At 27.7% G+C, this 24,570-nt stretch overlaps 1 long non-coding RNA gene across 2 annotated transcripts; it reads right to left on the bottom strand.

Annotated features, from left to right (window-relative positions):
- Nucleotides 1-3,022: 3,022 nt before the first annotated feature.
- Nucleotides 3,023-6,798, bottom strand: LOC139426018 (uncharacterized). Of its 2 annotated transcripts, XR_015434062.1 has the most exons (3): nt 6,381-6,798; nt 4,870-4,982; nt 3,023-4,290 (listed from the first exon to the last, which is right to left on the bottom strand). It is a non-coding gene; the product is annotated as an uncharacterized LOC139426018 (long non-coding RNA). The 2 variants fall into 2 exon arrangements; XR_015434063.1 differs by lacking the exon at nt 4,870-4,982.
- Between the last annotated feature and the right edge of the window lie 17,772 nt (nt 6,799-24,570).

Here is a 24,570-nt window from a genome sequence, read left to right on the forward strand (position 1 = left end):
TGTAATGTGGAAAAAAACCTATAATTCCTGTGCATGTATAATAGTTAACAGTAGTAGTCTCCAAGCATTGAAACTAATGTACTTGCTCCTTTTTTTTCTACTTATTTGTAGTGTCATGTGCCACTTTTTTTAAAAAAAAAGTTAAGTGGTCTAAAAAAAATAGTTTGTATCGACTTATGGCAAATACACTGTTCACAAAAATTAAAGGAGCACATGAAATACTAATTTTATATGCTTGCTCTCTTAATTCTTTTGAATAGTGTATTTTTAATGTTAGTGGGGAAGCAAATTTCAAACGCAACTAATTTTTTTGATTCTGATTGGCAGATATGCATATTGTATACACTGTTTGCAGAAAACTTGTCACCATCACAGACTTCTTTAATATTACTCACTTTTATAAATTTAAGTCTTACAATATGTGTACTGAATTTTAGAGTAGGCTCAAAAATATGAAAATTACATGCATTTTGAGTATTCATTGTATATATATACAATGTATAGTAAAAACTATACAATTTAGATATAAATAAATGGTCAAAATTTTTATATTCTATTTTGCAAAGAATTTTAGAGAAATTGGCCACAATAATGGAAAATTTGGTAGGTCAATAACTAGTTTTATATGTTCCAAAAATAATTAATTTCCTTAAATTTAAAGAAAAAAGTGATGGTATGTATTACAACTAACATAGTTTTAAAAAAGTCAAAACACTTTTGAAAGAATCAGTGATTTTTTTGTAGAAATTTCGTCAAAATTAAAAAGTGATTAATGGGTTGAAACTAGTTGCAAGCAGTGGCACAGTTTTAAGTCACGGAACACCCTCCAAAATTACACATCACATGATTAACAAACTAATGCATGGTCTGTTAGATGTTGATATAAAAAAGTTTTCATTATTAATTTCAATATAATGGACATTTATATATATCTGTGTGTGTCAAAAGAAGATAGGAAATAACCCCCTCCCCCCCCCCAAAAAAAAACATTAAAACTACACCACTGGTTGCAAGAGTCAATAAATTGCTTGCCGAAAGCTTTTCATTTCATCTAAATCTGCTGATTGGTACAAATGTTTTTAGGCCCGTCAATCGATGCAATGAGAATTGTGTATTACAGTATACTCTCAATTTGTCGAAAACCTTGTTATGTCAAAAAAATATTTTTCTCCTTGACATTATACATCCACCTAATGCTAATTTGAATTCCTATGTTGAAGTTTCTTCTCAAATTCTCATTATGTCAAATTTTTTTACAAATAAAAAATCTTTCTCATTTAATGCACAATTAGTTTTGTCTAATTAGCATTGTTGTGTTTAGACTTATAGGTAACTATCATTCATTACATACATATTTATTATCAGTTATTATTTTGTTTCATGACTTTTTAGAGTAATATTTTAGAAAATATTTTTCCACTTTTTGGAACTTATTTAGTTATGAGCTTATCTCAAAATTTTTAGTGTCCCTTCAATTTTCAGATATCGGGATTATACTGTGCTAATATTTAAACAAACCTATATGAATAATAGCTAATTTGTCACTTCAACCACACCTTCAAGTATGAATGTGCCCTTATGAAATATTGATGTTAGTTCAGTAGAAGGGAATAAATATATATACTCCGTAATTTTTGATGCACTTTAATTTTCAGAGTAAATAAAAGAGCATTAAACATCTAACAAAATAATTTATGATTTTCTAGTGTTTTTAAAATATTTACTGCTAAGAAAAACATAAAGCTGAAGATTAAAAAAATAATTTGTTAAAAATGGTTTAGAATTACTAATTCCCTCATGTAAACATGAATAAATATTTCAGTTCTTTAAATTCCTTATTCAAAACCATTTTCAACATGTGAAATAAATTTTCCAACAAAGTTTGTCTTCTAAAGATAGGAAAGAAATCACTAATAGTAGTAATTAACTACAAAAATGTAGTTTTTTGGCCCATTGTATATGCATATAGAATTTATAATTGGACTAATTTAAAAATAAAGCTGAAGATAAAGAAATAAAGCTGAAAATAAAGAAAAACATAAAGCTGAAGATTAAAAAAATAATTTGTTAAAAATGGTTTAGAATTACTAATTCCCTCATGTAAACATGAATAAATATTTCAGTTCTTTAAATTCCTTATTCAAAACCATTTTCAACATGTGAAATAAATTTTCCAACAAAGTTTGTCTTCTAAAGATAGGAAAGAAATCACTAATAGTAGTAATTAACTACAAAAATGTAGTTTTTTGGCCCATTGTATATGCATATAGAATTTATAATTGGACTAATTTAATCTGCTGTTTTGTAATTTCAATTTAAAATCTATTTTGATCAAACAGGTTATTTTGTATACACATTTAAATACTTGAAGACGAAAAACGCTTAGTAAATAAATGTAACAAAATGTATATTTTTGCATCGCTGTCTGGTTTCTTGCAAAGATATCACTTTTGAAATGGCAATTAATGTGCATAAAAAAATAAGGGAGTGTGGTTATGAATAGGCCACTAAAAATATATGAAAAAGTATTTACATAAAATTAATTTAAATGCTACCAATAAATGAAGTTACTTGCTGTGTCAAACACATCAAATGTGAAAAATTTACGAGTGATTTTTTTCTGCAAAATAAATACTACCTAAAAAGGTTATTTAATGACAATTATAGAACCTTTTGTAGACTAACTTTAAATACATGTCAATGTTTGAATTTAAATGATCTTCAGAATTATGAATACACCACCTTTGCCCTGATTATGAAGATTATTTTTCGAATTTAGAATCTCTTTCTCTTTTTTTTTTCCTTTGATGTATGAAACTTTTATATGGCTGTTAAAGATTTTAGATTAAATGGTAGTTCAAAAGGCATAGTTTATAATCATTTCTAAAGAAAAAACTTGCCATATGATGTATTCAAAATATTAGTTTTTTAGAAATTAATTACGATTTGATTATGTGAACACAAAAACAAAATTAGACAGAAAAATTGATGACACAATTTTAAGAAAATAAAGAACAAATAGTGTTTTTCTAAGCATTTATTTCATGAAAGATAAGAGATACATTAGGTAACATACTAAATAAGCTGAATAAAATAAACAAATCACAAATTTTCTGCTCATTTTTAAATGAGAAAATAAATCTTGCTGCACTTATTTAAGCAGAATTATTTCAATACTCAGACAAGACTAATTCACGACAGACAAGGTTGTCTCAGCAAGATCCGCCAATAATCTCTATTAGACCTTGTGGTCTATCAGTCTTTGTCCCTAAATATTTCTTATGGTCTACATTTACACAAACCATCCATCTTGAGTAAGGAATTCCTATTTTATGAACACCCTATACACTTGTAAAGAACCTTTTTTTTATTTAAAAAAAAAACAAGATTATCACATTTAAAAGCAGTCCAAGCAATCTGATATGGCACTTATTTCATTACAGGGTAGCTTAATTATTAAAAAAAAAAGGAAAATCTGAACTTACTTTATAACAACTTTTTTAAGACCGTGTTAAGATTATTTCTTTTTAATATTGCAATTTATAAGTTGAAAATATATTTCCTAAATCAAAATTTAATGTGATTTTGGAAATGGTGCTTTAAAACTGGGAGTAAAACATGAAATTAAAGTAAATTAGTTTTTTATCTTAAATTGAGCTATCAATGCTTCCAAGAATAAATTTTCTGGTGAAAAGGCTAATCCCAACGCAAGTGAACAATGGAAATTTAATGATAAGCAACATCATGAAATGATATTGCAGAATTACAAATTTTGAAAGTTGGTTCGAGTGAATATTTTAAGTAGCTTACATTCGTCAATAAAAATATAATACAGGGTTAAAGAAAACATAGAATCACTCAAATAAAATAGGACAAAGTGTGCAAAATTTCTTATTAATTTCATTTCGGAAAAAATATGGTGACTGAAGGTAAGAAATGCTAAAATTAAAATGGGGGACTTAGGAAGCATTTATAGGCTACAAAGAATACAAATTTAAAATAAAATACATAAAACTTAATTTATGATCTTAGAAAATAAATATTTTATTGCTAGCTATAAGTAGGCTTGTAAAATAAAAGCATTATTTACAAAAAAGAAGTAATTCACATTCTTTGACATAAAATTGAATTCATTTTCTTACGAAAAATCAAACTAGAATAAACTTAATTGTAAAAGATTAGCCAAGGGTCTCAATTCTTGTTTCCGAAACGCGTGGCAATGCCTTTCCGTGGGGAAATGTATGGAATTAAGTTGCTGGACGTCTTTTTCTGTGTTCCATATACTTCTCTCTAAAAATAAATTAAGCCTTGTTATATAAACAAAAATATTTTATCGTAAAAATGAATTAAACTACTCAATTAAAAGAAAAATATAGAATTTAAATATTCACTCTATTAAAAGGAAGCATTAAATCGAACAAATATTAAAATATACGAGAGCTTGTTTACTTATAGAATTAAAATTTTTTAAGAAAATAACTAAGTAACAAAAAAATTATGAAAAAAGTACGCTTTAATAAAATAAATAATAGGCTAAATTTTTAAAATTTCTCAATATAAAAATCATTATAAATTCTTAAGTAATAGAATGATATTTTAAAAAACTTTTTTTAAGAAAAGAAATTTAAGCATCTCCAATTCAAATTTTAAAAAAAAAAGTATGCTTTATCAAAAATAAATGAATAAAAAGGATCATCATTACGAAAAAAACTTTTCTTTAAAAAGTAAAAATTGAAAGTCTTAAACATAGGACAAGATAAAAAATAATGTGCTTAAATCATTTGTTTATACCTTGCTTGCCTATGTAACAAATAGAAATACATAATTGAAAAAAATTATATGTTTAATTCTGTGTAAAATAATAATAACCTAGTTAAGTTCTAATTCTGTTGTTTTCGTGTCCATGGATCTTCAGATAACATCAAAGGTCTGGACTATTGTGGTCGCTAGCTTTGGTGCCTCTTGACAAGTTCTAGTTCTTCCTAGTTTATTAAAAAATGAAATGTAATAGAGATTGAAGTTCGAATAAAACATTTCATAGAGATATTAAAAATTATGTATAGTAGTATGTGACAGGGAAAAAAATGCTATTGAAATAAAATAATCAAAAAATAATGCAACCAAACAAAAAAGTTAAATGTAATTTTTTATAGTATTATTTAATAGCAAAATTTAAATACCTTCTGATACCTCATAAATTTATTATTGCAGTGCCTTTTACTGCAAGTTATTTTTACAATGTGTAAAGTAAAAGAATCCTATATGAAAACTTGAGGTTGTCAAAAATTTCAATATTCTTTTATGTTACTAAATACATACTTCATCTTTTTTATTAAAACAAGAAGACTTTAAAAAATTTTTTTTTATAGAAACTAGTATCTGCAGCAAATAGCTGATCTGATAAACTAAAAATTTTAAAATCTAAAAAATATAATTGCAACAATAAAGTCAGAAGATCCATCAAATGTTAAGACCCCATAATGTTAGTTCTTGAAAATTTTGTTTACATATATCATGAAAAATGATTATACGAATTGAAAAATTATAGTACATTATAAAACTTATTTATCCAAAAATGTTATGATGGCTAGATACAAAATATAATTTTTCATTATTTAATCTACTAATGATTAATAAAACTGCGAATTAGATGACTAAAAAATGTTAGTATGCCTAAAAGTGAACAATATTGAATGACTAAATAAAAATAATAAACAATACAGATTTAAATTTTATGGAGAATTAAAAAAACACATTTTCTCAAGCAAAATATAACACGTTTTTTTTTCTTTCAATAACTCAAAAACAAAAAACATAACTTAACATTTTTTGATAGTTACTAGATTGAATAAATTGGGATAACTGTGTGTAAAATAAGATGTCCCTAGGATTGGGCACTGAACTTTGGAGCTTTTACTGACCATAAATTCTTATTATTTCTTCGATTTCTTTTTTAAAAAACCTCACTTTTAAATAAATTTCCAGTTTCCTGTAAGAACATAAAAATCAGCTAAAATAAGAGGTGCACCAATTTATAACGTCTAATTATACGGCCAATTTTTTATGTTCTTATGAAAAATAGGAGAAATGGTTATTCTACATTCTATAAATCTTCAAGCAAGTTATTTTTTAATAACTGTTACATTTTGAATAATATAATTATTAATTGAGCAAGAATAACTTAGCTGACAATGATTTTTTTTTAACATATTACAGTCAAATCATTAAATTTACAGTAGTATTCAAAATGATTCGATGATTCACTATGATAAAAATACATACATATATATATATATATATATATATATATATATATATATATATATATATATATATATATATATATATATATATATATTGAAGCAAAGCATGCAATTTACCACTAAAATGTTTGAAGTGAACTTCATTACATCACACCTTTGGAAAGTGAAATTGTTGCGAGCGTCACACTGGTAATTATATTCTAAAAGAAATATAAAGTGTCCATCTTAGATTTAAAAATTAGCTTTATAGTTTGAAGAAACATTTCATACTTATAATAGAGAACACCAAACTTTTTCAACTGATAAGTTTCATCAATATATTAAAATCAAGCGACTTTCTAAACTATTCAAAAACAAAATCGGTTTAAATTTTTTAGTGAGTATAGTTGACTCTCATTTCTCTCAAGCACCCAAATTTGCTTTGATTCCAAAACAACTGAACCGATTAAACTTTTTGTGACATTACGAACTATGAATTCGGCAACGGATTTAAACTCAAAATTGAGGCCCTCAAGATCTCAGGAACACAAACACGTCCTAAATAATGTTATTAAAATAAATTTGAATTTAAATAAATGACATGTAATTCGTTAAACCTATTGGAAATGTGCTATAGTACAAAATCTGAAGATAAAATTTCTAAAACTGATATCTCTTTAAAAAGGTTAAAATTTTGGCTATAGTTTCGTAATATTCGAAAAAAAGCGCTTTCGACAAAATTCTAAAATATAGAGATCTATCGACGAAGACTACTCACTTCTGCTCGCTCTGGTTATTTCAGTTTCCGTTTTTAAAAGCGTTATATGTTGAGCCATCTCAGTTAGATTTGGCATGTGACATTGTTAGCGGCAATCATTGGTCGATTTTCTAGGGGGGTTGCCATTCGGGGAGTTGTAATGAGGCTTTTTTTGTTTCCGTGTAAGAGAAATATATATGGGTCATTCTCACAAAAACAGTCATTTTCATGTCCCCAGTATATTTTATGTTTGTTTTACAACTTACGAAAAAAAAATTTTCAGGGAAAGTGTCCTTCAGAATGCAAGCTAACAAAAGAATAAAAATAAAATTATCAATTTTTATTTTTTATTAATTTTAGGTAATAAAAATATGCCAATATGTCATTCCCTCACTTGTCCCCACTGCTGCTTTAAAAAAAGAAAAAAATTGTTTCTGAAATAAAATTTTTTTTTTTACAAATTTGTGTTTTTTATTTGAGAATATTGAAATATAGAATTCAGAAAATAAATTTTAAATTTAATTTCTGATTAAAATATTAACACAGCACTATTTTAAACTTTGTCCCCAGTGCTTCGCGTCATTCCCTCACAACAATGTTCTTATCACCTGCAATCATCTTAGAATAAAAATATTTTCATAAAAACTTCGGAAGTTAACAACTGGCATCATAGAACAAAATTGCAGTATGTTTCCATCTTCAACTTAAAGAAGCTTTGCTGTGGAATAAATTTGAATGAATCAAATCAGGTAAAATTTTTTACATTTGTCATTCCCTCATGTCGTTTTTTAGAGTAAAATAAAATACAACTTCATCGAGAAAGTGGATAATTATATGTTGCTTTCTTGTATGAATATAATTGTACGTGATTGACTTCAGAAATTAATAAAGCCTAACTGTTATTTTTAAATTTTATTGAATTCATCATTCCCTCACTAGTGTATAAAGTGAGGGAATGACGCTGAAGTGAGGGAATGATTCAAGATGAGTATATTATTAAATTTTTTTTTGTTCAATCGTGCCAGCCAATTTTATTTCCCAAACCTGTAAAAACTATTAAATATATAAGACTAAATTATAATAAATATTAGATATACTCGTACTTAGTATGTTATCATTTTCAAACTTTAGGTAGATGTAACTTAGATAAAAACATGTATTAAAATAAAATATCATTCCCTCACTATTAGTGTCAGTCCCTCACTTTTTAAATAGTGAAAATAATTAATTTACTTATTAATTAATTTGAATAATAAATTAATAAATTGATTTATTAAACTAATTAATTTATTTATTAAATTAATTAATTAATTATTATAAATTAATAATTATAAATTAATTATTTAAAAAATTTATTAATTTAAATATTAAGTATAATTTATAGGATATATACTTTCTTTATAATGCCATTACATATTTCTATTAATATAGAAAGTTTCAGAGCTTTTTATTCACTTTACTTTTTTGGGATTTTATGAACTGAAAAATGACAGTTTTCGTGAGAATGACCCATATAGATATTTTTATTATTCATTAGAAAAATGCTATTTAATTTTTATACTAAAGTAAAATTCTTTATTGCTGTGTATTGTTGCAATTGCACTAAAAGAAGTTCGTTTTTTAAATTAATTGATAGGTAGTTGAGAAGCGTTTAATCGTTAACGTTTGATGTATCAAAGTTTACTTTTGATACAAAGAATGAAAAAACTAATTTAAAAAATTTGCGTTCGATGCACTTGCAAAGTAGTTATAATGGAGAAAATCTGTATCAGAAGTATAAAAAAACTAATTAAAAGAATTAGAGTTCGATGCACTTCAAAATTAGTTATAATGGAGACGCTCTGTATTTGATATAGTATGACGTTAGTAATCAAATTATTTAATATCAAATTAATAAAATAAGACATTTTTAGAATTAAAAGTAAAATAAAAATATAACGATGAATATTTAGACACTATTTTAGGGGGGGAGGAAGCTAAATTTATTGCTGTAAAATTTTTTACATAACCTTTTTATCTGACTTTGTCGATGAAATGGCTATGTCTAAGAAATGATACTGTCGATTAGAATGACCCTGTCGACATATTAACTTACTGAATGGTACTGAATTTTATTATATTAGATCAATAATCTAGCAGCCTATTGCTTTTAAATTTACGAATGAGGGTTACTTAGTGTTAGATGCTTCTATTATATGATAATTGCTGTTCATGTCTTTGGCCGTCCGTGAGTTTAACATCGGTAGCGTGACGTGTGCTATGAGATGAGCATATTTAAATGAGATGGTGGTGAAAAGATTTTGTTGTAATTAAATTGACTAAGTTTTTAATGAATTCAATATAAATTGGAAATAAATTTGTAATGAAAAGTAGATTTAAAATTGTTTTGCACAAAGTAATCTGACTGAATAGGCTCCATAATGCAGGAGCCCCTGTCTCTTAGTCCATTCGTGATGGCAAATATTAAATTCTTTTGCTAAAAGAATATTCAGTCAGCGAGTGTCTCCACCAATTATTTCTTCCTCAGCTAAAAATTTTTTTTCTTCGGTTGTAAAAATGACACACACACAAAATAATCTTTTAATTACATAACTGGCTTAGCCCTATTAGCATTAAATATTATATAAATAATAGTTATATCAAATATACTTTATAACAATTTTAGTAACAATAGGTACGATGGAAATTGTTTCTGCCATTTGATGATCTGCAGAACATACTGCATTAGCTAGGTTACAAAGCGACTACATTAAACGTTTGAAATTTGTCGACAGGGAAAAGACCTGTCCTTCTGCTTATGCTATTAATTGTTGTGAAGGATGGTGGACTAGTGGTGCTCTTAGGGCGATGGACTTGATCTATATATTTCTGGACCAGGGTTGGACAGGAATCAGAGGTTATGTCATTTCCTGATTACATAAGTAAATCTTTAATTTCTCATCACTTCTTATTGAATTCAAATTTTTCCACAGATTTGACTCTTGTTACAGACCCTGTGAGAAAAAGTATATATTTAATATCTTTTCATAACATGTTTTTACAGCTATAAAAACTACTATAATAAATATAACTATTTTTTTTTTATTTATCTCTGTTTCCAGTTCAAAAATTACCTGAAAAATTTATTAAATACTTTAGCGGTCGGGAATGAAAACCGAAATAATTTGATGGGTTAATGCAGGGAGGATGCAGGACAATACGTGAGACAAATTGCATGCTTAGTAATTCTGAGTTCTACCCATTGAATTATATTGTAAAAGATATCACAATGTCTTAAAAAACACTTTCAAATTAAATAATCAAAGTTTTAAATAAATATTAAGTGCTTAATAGTCTTAAATTAAGTGTTTTCTATGAAAAGTTATACTTTTTTTCTCGTATAATTTTAGCTTCGTCTGCTGGATTTACAAGCTAATCTACCAGAAAAGAATAATTCAATTTTGAGATGCACTGCCGGACACTGCAAGTCGAAAATAATACACTTTGGTAGAAGACTGGGGGCCGTAAGTATGATCCTGACAAAAAACAAAACAACTGGTGTGCATTTGCAACAAGGTGCACTTTAAGTCTCTCGTAGATTAAAGTAGTCTTATTGGTTGTTGTGTAGAAGTTTGAAGAAAGGCGCATGCCTGTGTGATTCATCCCTATACTTTGTAAAACAACAGTGAATATACACAATATTCACTGTTGCTGATCATTTTATAAAATCCTTCAAAAAAGCATTTCAAGATTCCTTGGTTTATTGCTTGAAAATATATTTGCAAGTAAACAATAACTTGCATTGATGGAATAAAACTGTACAAATATTCAACAGGGAAAATTTTTTCTCGGAAAATTTTTTCGGAAAATAGGAAAATAAAAATTTATCACTTTAGTAAAATAAAAGCACATAGTCCAATCGTTACTTTTTATATTAAAGAATAAAAATTATTTCTTTTAATAACAAGTATGTGTTTTTGACTTGTATTTTAAATATAGCTTATCTATGTCATAATAAACAATGACGGTCAGAACGTATTGCTTTAATAATTGAGTGATGTTTATTTTTATATTAAAGTTTATTTTCATTAAAAAAATTATGTTGTGAAATAATGTTTGTCGTAATCTTTTTTTTAATTCTTAACTACTGTAGTGTGTAATTTGTTCTGAACTTCGTCATAAATCTTCAAAATTTTATATAATGGTAGTTGACAGATAAGATATGTTCGTTAATAAAACTTAATAAAATAAACTGCTGTTTGTAGAAAATGCAACACCATGAAAGAATCATCAGAATCAAATGAAATTTAATGCAGAAACGACTTGTACTGATACAAATAAATGATGAAATTTTCAAAACAAAAGAAACAAATTAAGCGTCCGAAATCAGTATTTGGTGCAGCCACCACGCGCTGCAATAAGTGCTGCTATACGACGTGGCATGGAGTCAAACAGATGTTGAATATCTGCTTGAGGAAGAGAATTCCATATCGCTTGTATGCGCAACCAAAGTTCGTCTTTGGAAACTGCAGGACGCGGATCACGAGTGAGACGCCGACCAACCATATCCCACACGTGCTCAATAGGCGACATATCCGGCGAATAAGCAGGCCAAGGAAGAAGTTGCATGCGTTGTGCTGAACAGAAGTCTCTAACAGTCCGCGCAACATGTGGGCGTGCATTATCCTGCTGAAAGATAGCTCCAGGGATGCCTTGAAGGAAAGGAACGACTTCGGGCTGTAGCACTTCACGGACGTATCTGTTGCTATTGAGATTACCCTCAATTCGTATCAAATTGGATCGTCCATGATACGAAATCGCACCCCAGACCATAACTCCGGGTGTTCGACCACTATGTCGTTCAATAATACACTCAGGAAGGCAGCGTTGACCGGCATAACGTCTAACACGAACACGGCCATCATGGGTCCACAAATTGAAGCGTGATTCATCTGAAAAGACAACTTGGTGCCAATCAGCTCGCCAGTCTCTGTGCTCAAGAGCCCACTGCCGACGCAGCCGTCGATGATCCGCCGTGAGGGGAATCCTGTATAATGGCACCCTTGCACGCAATCCACGGCGCAGCAGACGACGACGAATTGACGAAGCCGACAATTGTACACCTGTAGCAGTAGACCAATGTGCTGCCAGCTGCCTGGAGGAAGCTGTGCGATCATTCACCGCCATGCGGAGCAGGTGTCGATCATCGCGCTCTGACGTCACCTTCTGTCGTCCAGTGCCTGTTTTTCGAGTTGTTCGGTGCTCGTCGGTCCACTGCTTCCAAACTCGCATCACTGTGGAACTGTTCCGCTGCATACGAGCTGCTATTGCGCGATAGGAAAATCCTCCTTCTCGAAGGCCGATTATCCTCCCTCGTTCAAACTCCGTAAGTTGCTTGAATTTCTTATTCTTCCGTCGTGGAGGCATACTCAGGTCTCACTAAACGTTTGCCACTAACAAATAATCATAGACTATTTTCAACGTCCCGCTACAGCACTTTATTTATACGCTTTCAGCATCAATTCAGAGGGCGCTGCGCGCGCCACGCACGCGCGATGGCTCTGAAACTTTATTAATTTGCATAATATCCTATAATTGACATTTGCTGCGAATTTCATTTGATTCTGATGATTCCTTCATGGTGTTGCATTTTCTACAAACAGCAGTTTACAATGCTTGGAATTTGTTTTAGTGCTGCTGAGGTATTATGAAAACAGATATATTTAAAATTTGGTTACTTTTAAATTTTCAACATGTCAAACTCATTTTTATTTTAACATTGTCATTAAACATTAACTCTAGCTAAGGAGTATATTTATACTACTAGCATTGTACTAGCATTTATGTATATAGGGGTGATTCTCACGAAATATGACAATTCACTGTCCCTTGCTCCAAGATCTAATACTATTATACTAAACGAACTTTTTTTAAAAAAATTAATAAATAGCATCGCTGTTAGCATTTTAGAATTACTCTGCGCTAGCAATGACTGTTTTGTATAATTAAAAAATTTAATTGAACTTCAAAATATCATTTTTCTGGCATGTCACAAACAATGTTTTCAATAATAACTAGCTTCAAAACTTCCCATACATTTTTCAATATATAATTTTTTTTTTATCTCAACCGATGTAAGCATTTCTAGAATATACTCAGAGGGTACTATTTACAAAAACTTCGTTTAAAATAATTTTTTCTGTCAATAATTTGTTTGTCCCAAGAAAATCTGTCATTTTTCTGGCTACTTTTATTTAGTGGTTTATAACCAAAATAGATAGAGCCAGCAATCAATATCTTATGTTAATAGATTGATTAGATACCTTCCTATACAAACATGTCTTGTTGCATGAATAAAGAACCAATTTTCTGGTTTAAAATATATTTCAAAAGATTTTTCGAGGTGAGTAGGTTTTTGTGTTATTTTCCTGTTTTCTTGAAATCATAAATAACAAACTACATAGATTTATCTGAGTTATTTTAAAAAATCCTGTTGTTTTCTACAGAATATAAATGTCTTAGGCCAAAATATTAAATTAAAGTAAAGTTATATGCTATAAAATGGTGAATTTGTCATTATCCTGGCTTATGAATGCCAGGACATTGAAGTGTTACCATAAATTTTCTTTAACTGCTAATATTGTAAGGAGGGAAAGCAAATATAAACCTAATACCATGTTTATGTATGATTGTAAAATGCTTGGATGTAATCAAAGTTATTTATTTATTTAATGATTGATTATTATACATAATTTTATTCTGTACATATCAGGAACAAAATTTTTTTTGATTCTTTCTACAATGGATAAAAATAACTAATTTAAGCAATTTATGGTTCATCTAACATAAAGGCTTAAGTTGAGTTACTTACTATTAAGTTAAAATGACAGTTTTTTAAACTTCTAAGCTAATATGTCATTTTCCTGGCATACAAGATTTGGTGAATTTCGATTTTATTTTTTTTCTCGAGCAAATGTCAATGAACTACACTGCTGTCTGTAAGATATTAATAAGTGTAACTAAAGAAATATACAAAAAATTTTAGATTATTTTGAAGATTTTTTGGTCCGAATTGTCATGTTCAAAAAGAATCACCCATATATATTTTTTTATCAAAAGTGATAGTAAAATAATGATAATAGTAAAAATTTCTTTGGCTTAATATTTAAAATTTAACTGAAGAGCGTTAATGTGTAAATACAAAAAATTTAAACGAATGTAGAAAAGAAGCTTGTTTAAATTTTAATCTGTAAGGTCCTTAATATTCTTTGCGAAAACAAAGTTTTTATGTGGCTAATTTTTTCTATGGCTAATTCATCAATATCAGAGACTTGAATCCAGCCTCTGATTATTACTTTTTTTAACTTTATTTTTATAAAAAGCTCTGTTTTAAAATGCTTACACGTTACACCAACTTTTTCTTAAATCTATTTATGTTCTTAATGTATTATCTATAAATAGCGAAACACGGGAAATGGAATTGTTTTAAACAAAAATCTATTTTATTATAGAAATGTTCTCAAAAGATTAATTGACTGTAGATAAATTTTGATAATTCATACTAATGGTAGCTTTTAAAAGATGATGTAAGAAATTAAATATTTTTCCGTCTATTCTCCTATGCAATTATATGTTTGTGCAAATTTACATTTGATAAAACATAATAACTATTCCTATTTTTCGGTTTTAAAATTAAAACGTTATGTAATTTATTTGGCTAAGATTGTTGGTTCAGTATGTAGCACCTCTAAATAATTATGGAATTGTAGAAAATGTCTGATGTGCCCATGTAAAGTTATTTTTGCATTTAAATTACTGGCTATTTTTCAGGACTCGGAAAACAGCCCGTCCGCCCGTCCTCGACGGTCAAAAATTCTCCGCGGACAACGAATTTCTCGTATCCGACGTCCGCGCAGACGGCCATTTTCCCGTTAATGTTCGTGATACATTTTAAATTTTTATTATCTTACAAGAGTCTTGTAAGTTACAAGGCAGCAAAACGACCCACAATACAGCAACATACTGCGCATATATTGATGTTTTCTCTGTCTGGGAGTACTGCAGCGGTTGAAAGGGGCTTTGCAGCAATAAACTTACAAAAAAAAAACACAATACGTACTGGTCTTAAACAAGAAGCTTTAAAAGCAATTATGAACATCTATAAATGGAAAACCCCTTTCAGATTTCTGTTCAGAAACCTCTGTAAATCTTTGGCTTGATTGTGGAACTGGCAAACGTCATATTTGATTCATTTAAAAAACGCAGTACCCTCGGATAACTTGACCCTTGTCATTTAAATTATTTTATAAAAGAAATACTAGGTTACTATTAGTAACCTAGTATTTCTTTTATTACTGTATAATGTAATCCTAGTAACGACTAATTCATTGTGCAATTTATATAAATGTTTGTAATAAATAGGAGAAAATTATATTTTTATTTATTTAAAAGCGACGGGTTAGTTTCAACGGAGGACGGGTGCATTAATGGACAAGCCGTCCTCGGGGACGGGTAAAATTTCTGAGTTTTTTCGAGCCCTGCTATTTTTATAATATTAGATACTTTCCTGGTTTCACACCCTAGAAAAATTTTACGTTTCATTTGGGATTCAGGTATTTTGTTAAGTAAAATTGCAGATATTGAAAGAATAAAGTTACTTAAGTATTTCTCCATTTAATTTCAGTGAAAAAAGAAGTGGAAGAAATATTTGTAGAAGTGAGTAATCTGAATATTTTTGAAGTATGTTCTTTTTTGTGTCAATTATTGCAAAAAATGGGAATTTAAAAATTAAAAAATTTTGTTTTAGGATTCTTAGGATTTTAGGAAAAAAAAAACTTTTTTTGGTGGTTAAAATTTTCCCTCAATTCAAATGTAAATTTAATTTTAATAATATAGATTGGTTTTTATCATATAATTTCAAAATTTGAACAATGCATGATAATTGTGAAATTACAAATGGCTAGAGCAAAATGAGAGGTGACAAGAGTTAGTAAAACTGCCAAGATAGATTAAGTTAATTCATTTGAAAAAAATATGAATTCATTTAAAATTAAAAATAAGCACTTGAAAATTATTAATGATATAAAATTAATCAAACAACCCATTGCATAAAAGATAGAAAAAATAACAACAAAAATTTAGCAACTCAAGTATTATTTCTTTATTAAATCTGAAATATTTATTCCAAAAAACCAACTGGTCACAAAGTATACTTTGGAATAAGAGGGAGAAAAATTGATGGCAGCAGAATTTGGTAAAATAATTTTATATAGTATTTCTGTACTGTTATGTAAATAATACGTGGAATGACATTATAAAACTATAGTTCCATGTTTTTCTCTTTCTTAAGAATACAAGGAATCAAGTAAAATTATATGGCCGAATTATTCTACTACCGTCTAAACTTTCCCCTTGCTTACTCCAAAAATGAAATGCGACGCAAAATAATATCAGAAAATGCGAAATTTAATATTATTAATCATAGATAATATTAGTTTATATGGAATCGAAACAAAAAGTTTTGTTAGTTAACCAACTGTAAAAAAGAGTTACTGTCAAAATAATTTTTGGCTTACTTTTTTCCAAAAACGTTTAAATTTTACTTCCAATGACAGTGTTAGAAAAGGCATGGTCCAATTAAGTTTTTCTCAAACCTTAAATAAAAAACTACAAGCTTTAAATTTAATTCATGTTTATTTTATTTAAAGCTGTGATTTTAAAACTTGAATCTATGAAACTAAATAATTTAAAATAATTAGTAATAGAAATAAAAATATTAAGTTATGTAATGAAAAGAACAATTAATGGAGATATAGTACTAATTTCTATAGGACAAGCATAAAAAATTGCCACTGTATTACTGACACTAATGATGCACTTTGTAGTAGGTTTTTATTGAAACAAAAATTATGTCCTTAGAAACAAAATGAAGAGGTTCTTTTAAGGGAACGGTGAAAAAAAGTCATATTATTATCGAATCCAATTATGCTTAATTTTGGTAATCTGTAAAAATTTAAATAAAAAAAATAAGTGTAGTACTAAAATGAAAAATTAATGGAAAAATTGAACTAACTCGTTTGAGAGAAGCGTAAAGAAATATAATTGGAGCCAATGCAACTTAATTTTGGTAAAAAGAACTAATTAAAAATTTAAAACAATAAGGTATATATTTAAGAACTATTAAGCAAAATAGAGAAATGCCACTAATTAGTTTAGGAGAAATGTAAAAAACTGCCATATTATTATTGACACCAATGATGCTGTGTATTTAATTATAGACACTCTTGAGAATTGAAGCAATTTTAATAGGTATTAAATGTACGAATATATAGGGCATATATACTGGGAAGCTTTAATATAGGTACTGCGAAAAAGAAAGTTTTCTCGCTTTCTTTAAAGGGATAAGTATCTGAGAAACACGATCTTATTTTTGTAGATTTATGTATATTAATTTAGCCTACCTTTGCGTTTTGTGAGCCAGGGAAAAGACAACATAAACATAAAATCGAGCGTTACAATTGATCATGAAAAAGGTCATATGTATTCTTTATAATATTTAAAGTTGTTTTTTTTAAATAATTTTTTTAAAAAAAGTTTTATTTTAATTATAATAGCATTTTTTTTATTCTGAATTATATTTGCTTCTATAAAACAAAAGAACTTTAGTTAATAAGACAATCTTCAGAAACATGTGCAGTTTTAATCCCATCCACATGAATACTGCTTGTGTGTTTATCAGCAACCATATCCCGCAATCTTAGACTCAACTCGAACTCTTTGATCTATGGAAGTGATGATCATACTGTTCATTTAATGTTTTAACAGTTGACAGTACCTTCTGAAAATATTTTGAGGGGTCGCTCTGCATGAAATTCAATTCAAAATTTCTCTTGAGGTGAAATTCTACTTGGATGCCTTGGCTCATTTTAACAATAAAAAAAATAATATTTTAAATTCAATAATATTTTAAATTCAATAATATTAATAATAAAATAATAATAATTACATTAATATCAAAACTTTCCTTTTCAGGATCTTTGTTGGTGAAAGGAGCCTTAATATGCAATAGTTGTAAATAGTTGGTCTCGAAAAAATGCTTCAGATTGTGAAATGTTTAAAATCTTTTCTGCATAAGAACGACAATTTCTCAATTTTTTTTAAATATTGTGGTTTAAAAAAAGTAATTAAAATATGGCTTGATTTGATTGATCTTTCCCTGTTTTAAAAATATAAGGGTTAAAATCTTGCTTCTTCTGTGAAATTACTTCAATTCCTATACATTTTATTGCCATAAATTACATTATTTTTAATCTTCTTTCATTAGCACAAAGGCGCCAACAACTTGAATGCTTTTAATGAAGAAAGAAGTTTAGGAAAAAATATTATCATAACCAGCACAAAGCCAATCAAACTATTAAACTATTAAACAATAAAACTATTTACTCTTCCGAAATTACCAGAATTCCAGAAGGTTATAAACAGTTTTTTCAAACTTCTAAAGTACTAGTTTCAAGAACAACTTACAAACAAGGAATGTATATAGTTTCAAGTTCTGAGAATGAAGAACCTGTGTTTGGAAAAACATTATTTTGTGAAAAGGCTCCAAAGTTTAATTTGTTTGTAATCTTTTTAAATCTTGTTGTTTTTCTTACAATCGACTGAAAAATGTGATGTAGTACAAGTAATAGCGCCAGAAAAATATATAACAATGAATATGTTATAAAAATATTGCTTTTTATCAAATACTCACCATCACTTACTAATATGTAAAAAAATGACAGTAATTTTTTTCCAAACTGAGTGAAATTTTAATCTTTTCATCAAGTAGTAAATTATGTTTGTTAAAAAGTGATTTAGTTATATTGTAAACTTTAATTCATATGAGGCAGAGTATATCAAGAAATTTAATATCTTGTTAAAATATTGAAAACTATTTTTTGATGATCCCAAATTTTAAAACTGTAAACATTGAGGTAACATAATTTTTTTTTTTAAAATTACTGTAAATTAAAAATAAGTTTGAATTGAATGCACTCTCTTAGTAACAAAAACATACAATCTATCATATTTTTGAGTGAATATTATGTATTTTTTTGATGAATGCTGTGATTTGTATAAAAATTATAATATATTTAAATTTCAAGATTTTGCATTAAAATTATTACATTCTGTGCATGTATACAAACATCAAAGTGATTGTAAATGAATAAATTATGTTTGAATATCGATCTAGATCTGTATATTTTTTGTTAATATTTCCATGTCATTATTTTTAAAATTTCTTAATTTACTTCAAATTTATTATTTCCATACGCCAATATATTTAATATTGAAATGTTTCCTTAATTAGAGAATGACCTATCCAATATCTTTTTTATATAAATCTTTACATGTGAAAGTAATATTTTCATTTTTAAATAATTTCAAAATACATTAATAAGAATTTGAATGAGCCTAAAATTAAAATTCTCCTTAAAACATTAGTGAGTGGTACTAACTCTATAGCATCTTTTGGTTCTTTGACGAATGAATTGAAAAAAATGATTTTCATTTTAAATAAATCATTTTGAAGAAAGAAAAATTTTTTTATATGAAAGACAATATTTTGAAAGCGCTAAAAAAGCAGAAAAGGTTAGCATCATTATTAAATTATTATAAAAAAAGAGACGATAATTTAAGTCAAATTCACATAAATCAAATTATAATTACTTAAATCCATAAAAATTTAAAAAAAACTTTTAATTTTAAATGTGTTTATTTATATATATGAATATTAAATGACACATTTAAAATAAAAATAGTGTTTTGAAATTTTCATAAATTTAAATAATTAAATTATAATTTGATTTATATAAAATTTATTTATATTATCGTCTCTTTATTTTATATTAGGTTCTTTCAAAATACCCATGTTTGGTGCAACCTTCTCTCGTTGTCTGGAGCGAGTAAGAGCACTAATATATAGTAAAACTGAACACGAATTTATGTAGCCAGCAAATGAATACCAATGTTAGGCGCAACATAGCTCGAAATTTTTTACAGCGCAGCTAGGTATGATTGCTTTAGGATATTAATTTTCGATTAATAATACATGAATGAAGAAAAAGAAGCCAGTACTTGAAATATTAAGTTTCTTTCATTTTTTTTTCATCTTTGATATATGAATAAAATAATTATACACGTATTTTTAAAATTAGGCTGTATATACTCCTTTTTCTACAATATTTACTTAAATTCTTTTATGTTGTTTTACTTGTCAATTGTAATAGCTTGTAATTATGTTAACAGTTATTTTACGGTATAAAAACACTAAAATGCTTATACCGTTCTGAATATTTTTTTAACATTATAGGAGGATATATTGAATATTTTTGAAGAATAAAAAAGTTGCGAGCTAAGAACTGGCGTCATTAGTAAGATATGCATATACTAGTGCCAATATACCATAAATCATAATCCTAAATTTATCCTAATGCATAAATAATCATATGTGAACTATCTAAGAGCAAATAACATGATTTGTTTTAAATTGTTTTGCAAATTTATCATTTTTGTTACAACGAAATGAATATTCTATTATTGTTTTTTGTTAATAATCTGAAAATTTACTCGAATCACACAAATGCTCTGAATCTTTATTACATTTTTTAATATTAGTTAAAATGTAAGGCATTAATTTTTATATTTTATTTGATGCAATCTAGCATATGGAAGGCTACTGCAAAAATTCACCAATTTTCTACAAATATTAAAAAGAACAAATTTAATGTTTTATGTAGAAAGTGAATTGTTACTCGGAAGGACGAAATATTCTTTAAAAAATTATTCTACCTGTTTTTCAAAATTTATTTATTATCTTTAGATTTTTGAGTTGAAGTTATTGGAATAAAATTATTAAATAATTGAAGAATGGAATTGTTTATTTTTTTACAATATATATATATATATATATATATATATATATATATATATATATATATATATATATATATATATATATATATATATATATATATATATATATATATATATATATATATATATATATATATAATAAAAAATAAATAAACTGCAAAACTAATAAAATACATTAGTTAATTATTCTTTTATTTAAATACTAAAGCAGCAAAGCATTTTTTATAAAAGAGTTGTAAGCTTAGAAGATTGTTGCACTGTAGTTTTTCATAGTCACCACCCATAATATTAAGTAAATATGTATGCATATTAGTGGAGTCACATTATTTATGAGAGGAAGAAAGAAAACATGATAAAAAACTGTCGAATCAAAAGTAAGATGAAAAATATCAAAACCAGTACCTGATTGAACTAGGAGGAGTTTCCAAATCACACTCAAACTACTCATTCTTTCCGACGGCATTCAAACATGTTTTGATTTTTCAGTAAGTACCATCTTCAATTTTGACAGATTTCTTCTCTTATCTGAAAAAATAGTTATGTTAATGCTATATACTATTTTGTTTAAACTTTAGGAAGAATTATAGGAAACCATATATATCAAGGGTAATGGTTATTGAAATGTATGCGTAATTGTTTGTTAAGCAATTTTGAAAGGTGTTCTGTAATAACCACTCTTAATATATATTTTGAAACCTTTGTCAACATTGAAGTAAAAAAAAATAACGAATTAGTGCTCGTCAATAAATAGTTTAGTGAAGAAAGAATTTAAATGCATTATTCAAGTTCAGCGAATCACTTTCAAAAGGAAAGCAAGGTTAAAAGCATCTAAATCAGTTTGATTGCCAAAGAAAATGGGAAGGAGTTGAAACGTGATTTTTGTGAATATTTCAAACTTTTATCAGACAATCAAGCTGGTTTTGTTGTTTTTATTTTTCTGATGTTCTGAAATTCGAAGAAGTTTGATGAAGCATTTCTTTATTCACCAAAAACTAAATTATCTCCCAATTAAGCATAATTTGCATCTCCCAATTCATTAAGTTATTTTATTTTTACTTTTGACAAGGCTACTATAAAGCCCTATAGTAAAGGTGGTTAGTACAAGCAACCCAGTATATAATTTTTTTAACAATTTAGTTTTAGATTTCAGGCTTTTTAAGTTCATATTCAGTCTCTGTCGTAATCGGAAATTCTGTCAAAAGACAGAAAAGCGTCTTCTATGATTTTGAACAGACTTGTCAAATACCTCGTGTTACGTGATTTCAAGACTTTTATAATATTTCCAGAGTTTAATTGTTGTATACTGAAACTGTTAATTAATTTCACTTTATTGCTTAATATCTATTTATACAGTTACAAGGCCTCCTAAAATTTTTATAATAAAAGACACTGAAAAGCTAAGACATTTAATTATATATGCAAAAATATCACTTTTTTACACTAATAGAGAGGTTATGGAATAATTTATTTTGTTGAACTTATTTTAAATTAGTTTTGAGTGAAGTTAACCAGCAAATAGGCAAATGAAATTTATTTCGTTATAGTTTCTTATAAGCTGCCAATCTAGTTTGATTAAATAATAAATTCATTGTAGGAAATCATTATACTAACAAAAAGTTTTGTTCGCCCTCTCATAAATAAAAGTATGGCCAAAACAAGTTTTACCTAATTTAGTACAAGAAAACTGTAAAATTTTGCTAAAAGTCGCAGGAAACTGTTGGCACTACAAAAATTTTCATTATCCTACCTAGTCTATAAAAATGAGGGGAAATTTAGTATGTTTCATAAGCATTGCTCATTACCATCTTCAAAGTCTGTCAGAAAAAATAAGCTTAGAAAATTTGGCTATATTTTCAAAAACCAGAAAATTGACGCAGCATTAAGTTGAAATTTTTTCTATAACTATGATGTATTCTATTACAAAATACCGATTAATTCTATGACGTAACTTAAGCTCCCCATAAAAACAATCAATTTTGTAAACCGCACGGAAAACAATTAGATTTCATATGAAATTATTATTACTTCAAAAGATTTTTTTTTTGTAAAACAATTATTAATAAATTTAGTATTGCATAATTAATATTCACCGCATAATTAATATTCACCACCATAATGCCTGGATAATTTATATGTTTCGAAACAAATACTCTAAGAATTAGATTACATGAGCACCATGACAATTCTACGACAACCTAAGTTTGCCAGCTATGCAAAACAAGTTATTGCTAACTTATGTTCTGAAAATCACAAGCTAGAATTTAGCCTCCAAATGTCAGTATATTGTACAAATTTGTTAACACAGTGTTGTATGTCTATCACTACAAAATTCCAATAAATATTCACTAGTATATAAGACATATTAACTCGATTCTATGATGGGGTACCTTTTCATAGATGACCATTGACATATTCGATAGCTACCATTCCCATGTTAGAAATTTATTTTGTTATAGTTTATAATAAGCTGCCAACCTTGTTGGATTAAATAATAAATTCATTGTAGGAAATCGTTATATTAACAGAAAGTTTTGTTCTCCCACCCATCAATAAAAGTATGGCCAAAACAAGTTTTAGCTAATTTAGTACAAGAAAACTGTAAATTTTTGCCAAAAGTTCTAAGAAAATGTTGGCACCACAAAATTTTTCGTTATACCACCTAGAAAAAAATATAGCCAAAACAAGTTTATGCAAACTTTTAATCTAGAAAGAATCTCAAACATAGGCTGACTTCACAAAATTATTCGAGCATATGGTGCTTTAACAAAACGTATCGTTAGCTGTCCCACCAGGAAAAGTTATGGCCAATGCAAGTTTCTCAAAATGTACGACTTAATATTTATAACCATCGTTGAACAGCCGGCCCAATTTTTCGGGTTTATGACTACAAATGTTAAACTCCATAGCCATGTAATTTGGAATCCAGTCCAGAAGAAGGGGGGAACTCCTGGATCAAGTATTGGGAGAAATTTGCCTTTGTGGAAGACTTTTTGATGGAACTCACCAGCATTTGTGTTACGTGGAAAGGAAAACCATGACAATCTACCACGGTCAGCCTGACGGCAAAGGGACTCTAACCCATGATCCGTCAACCTCTCAGGGTGTTTTACGTCAGCACTGTGTTCAGTGCAACCTGGATGCGGAATTCGTTTCGACCAGATATAGCTGGGATTCGAAATCTCGTTGGAAGACGAACGCTCTATCCACCGTGGTTCTACGACTTAATATGTACGAAACCACAAGTTTGAATTTCGCGATTAAACGCTTAACTAACTACTCTTAATTTTTCTTCTTCTCAAGAACTTAAAATAATATTAGTAGATTCATACAAAAAGCAAAAGTATAGTGGGCAAAATAAAAAAAATGACCACTTCTATATCTTTTGGCCTAATGATTTTATCTTCATGTGCTAAGATGCTAAATTAATAGAATTATTAAGATAACATCTTAGTGCATGAAAAATTATAAAGGTGCTCGCTTCTTTATTTTGCACATTGTATATAACACACTATTAACAAGCGCATTTAATCTATAAATTTATGAAGGATCCACAATAGGAACTCACTTGTAATTTTTACTTTCTTTTTAAAGAACTTAGACCAATATTTGCAGCATTCCTAAAGTAACAATATAAAGAAAGCAAACACTTCAATATTTTTTTACTTAATAATTGAATCT

This window comes from Parasteatoda tepidariorum, chromosome 5, assembly GCF_982258835.1.
Source record: "Parasteatoda tepidariorum strain Cologne lab strain chromosome 5, Ptep-v5.0, whole genome shotgun sequence".
Classification (NCBI taxonomy): Eukaryota; Metazoa; Arthropoda; class Arachnida; order Araneae; family Theridiidae; genus Parasteatoda; species Parasteatoda tepidariorum.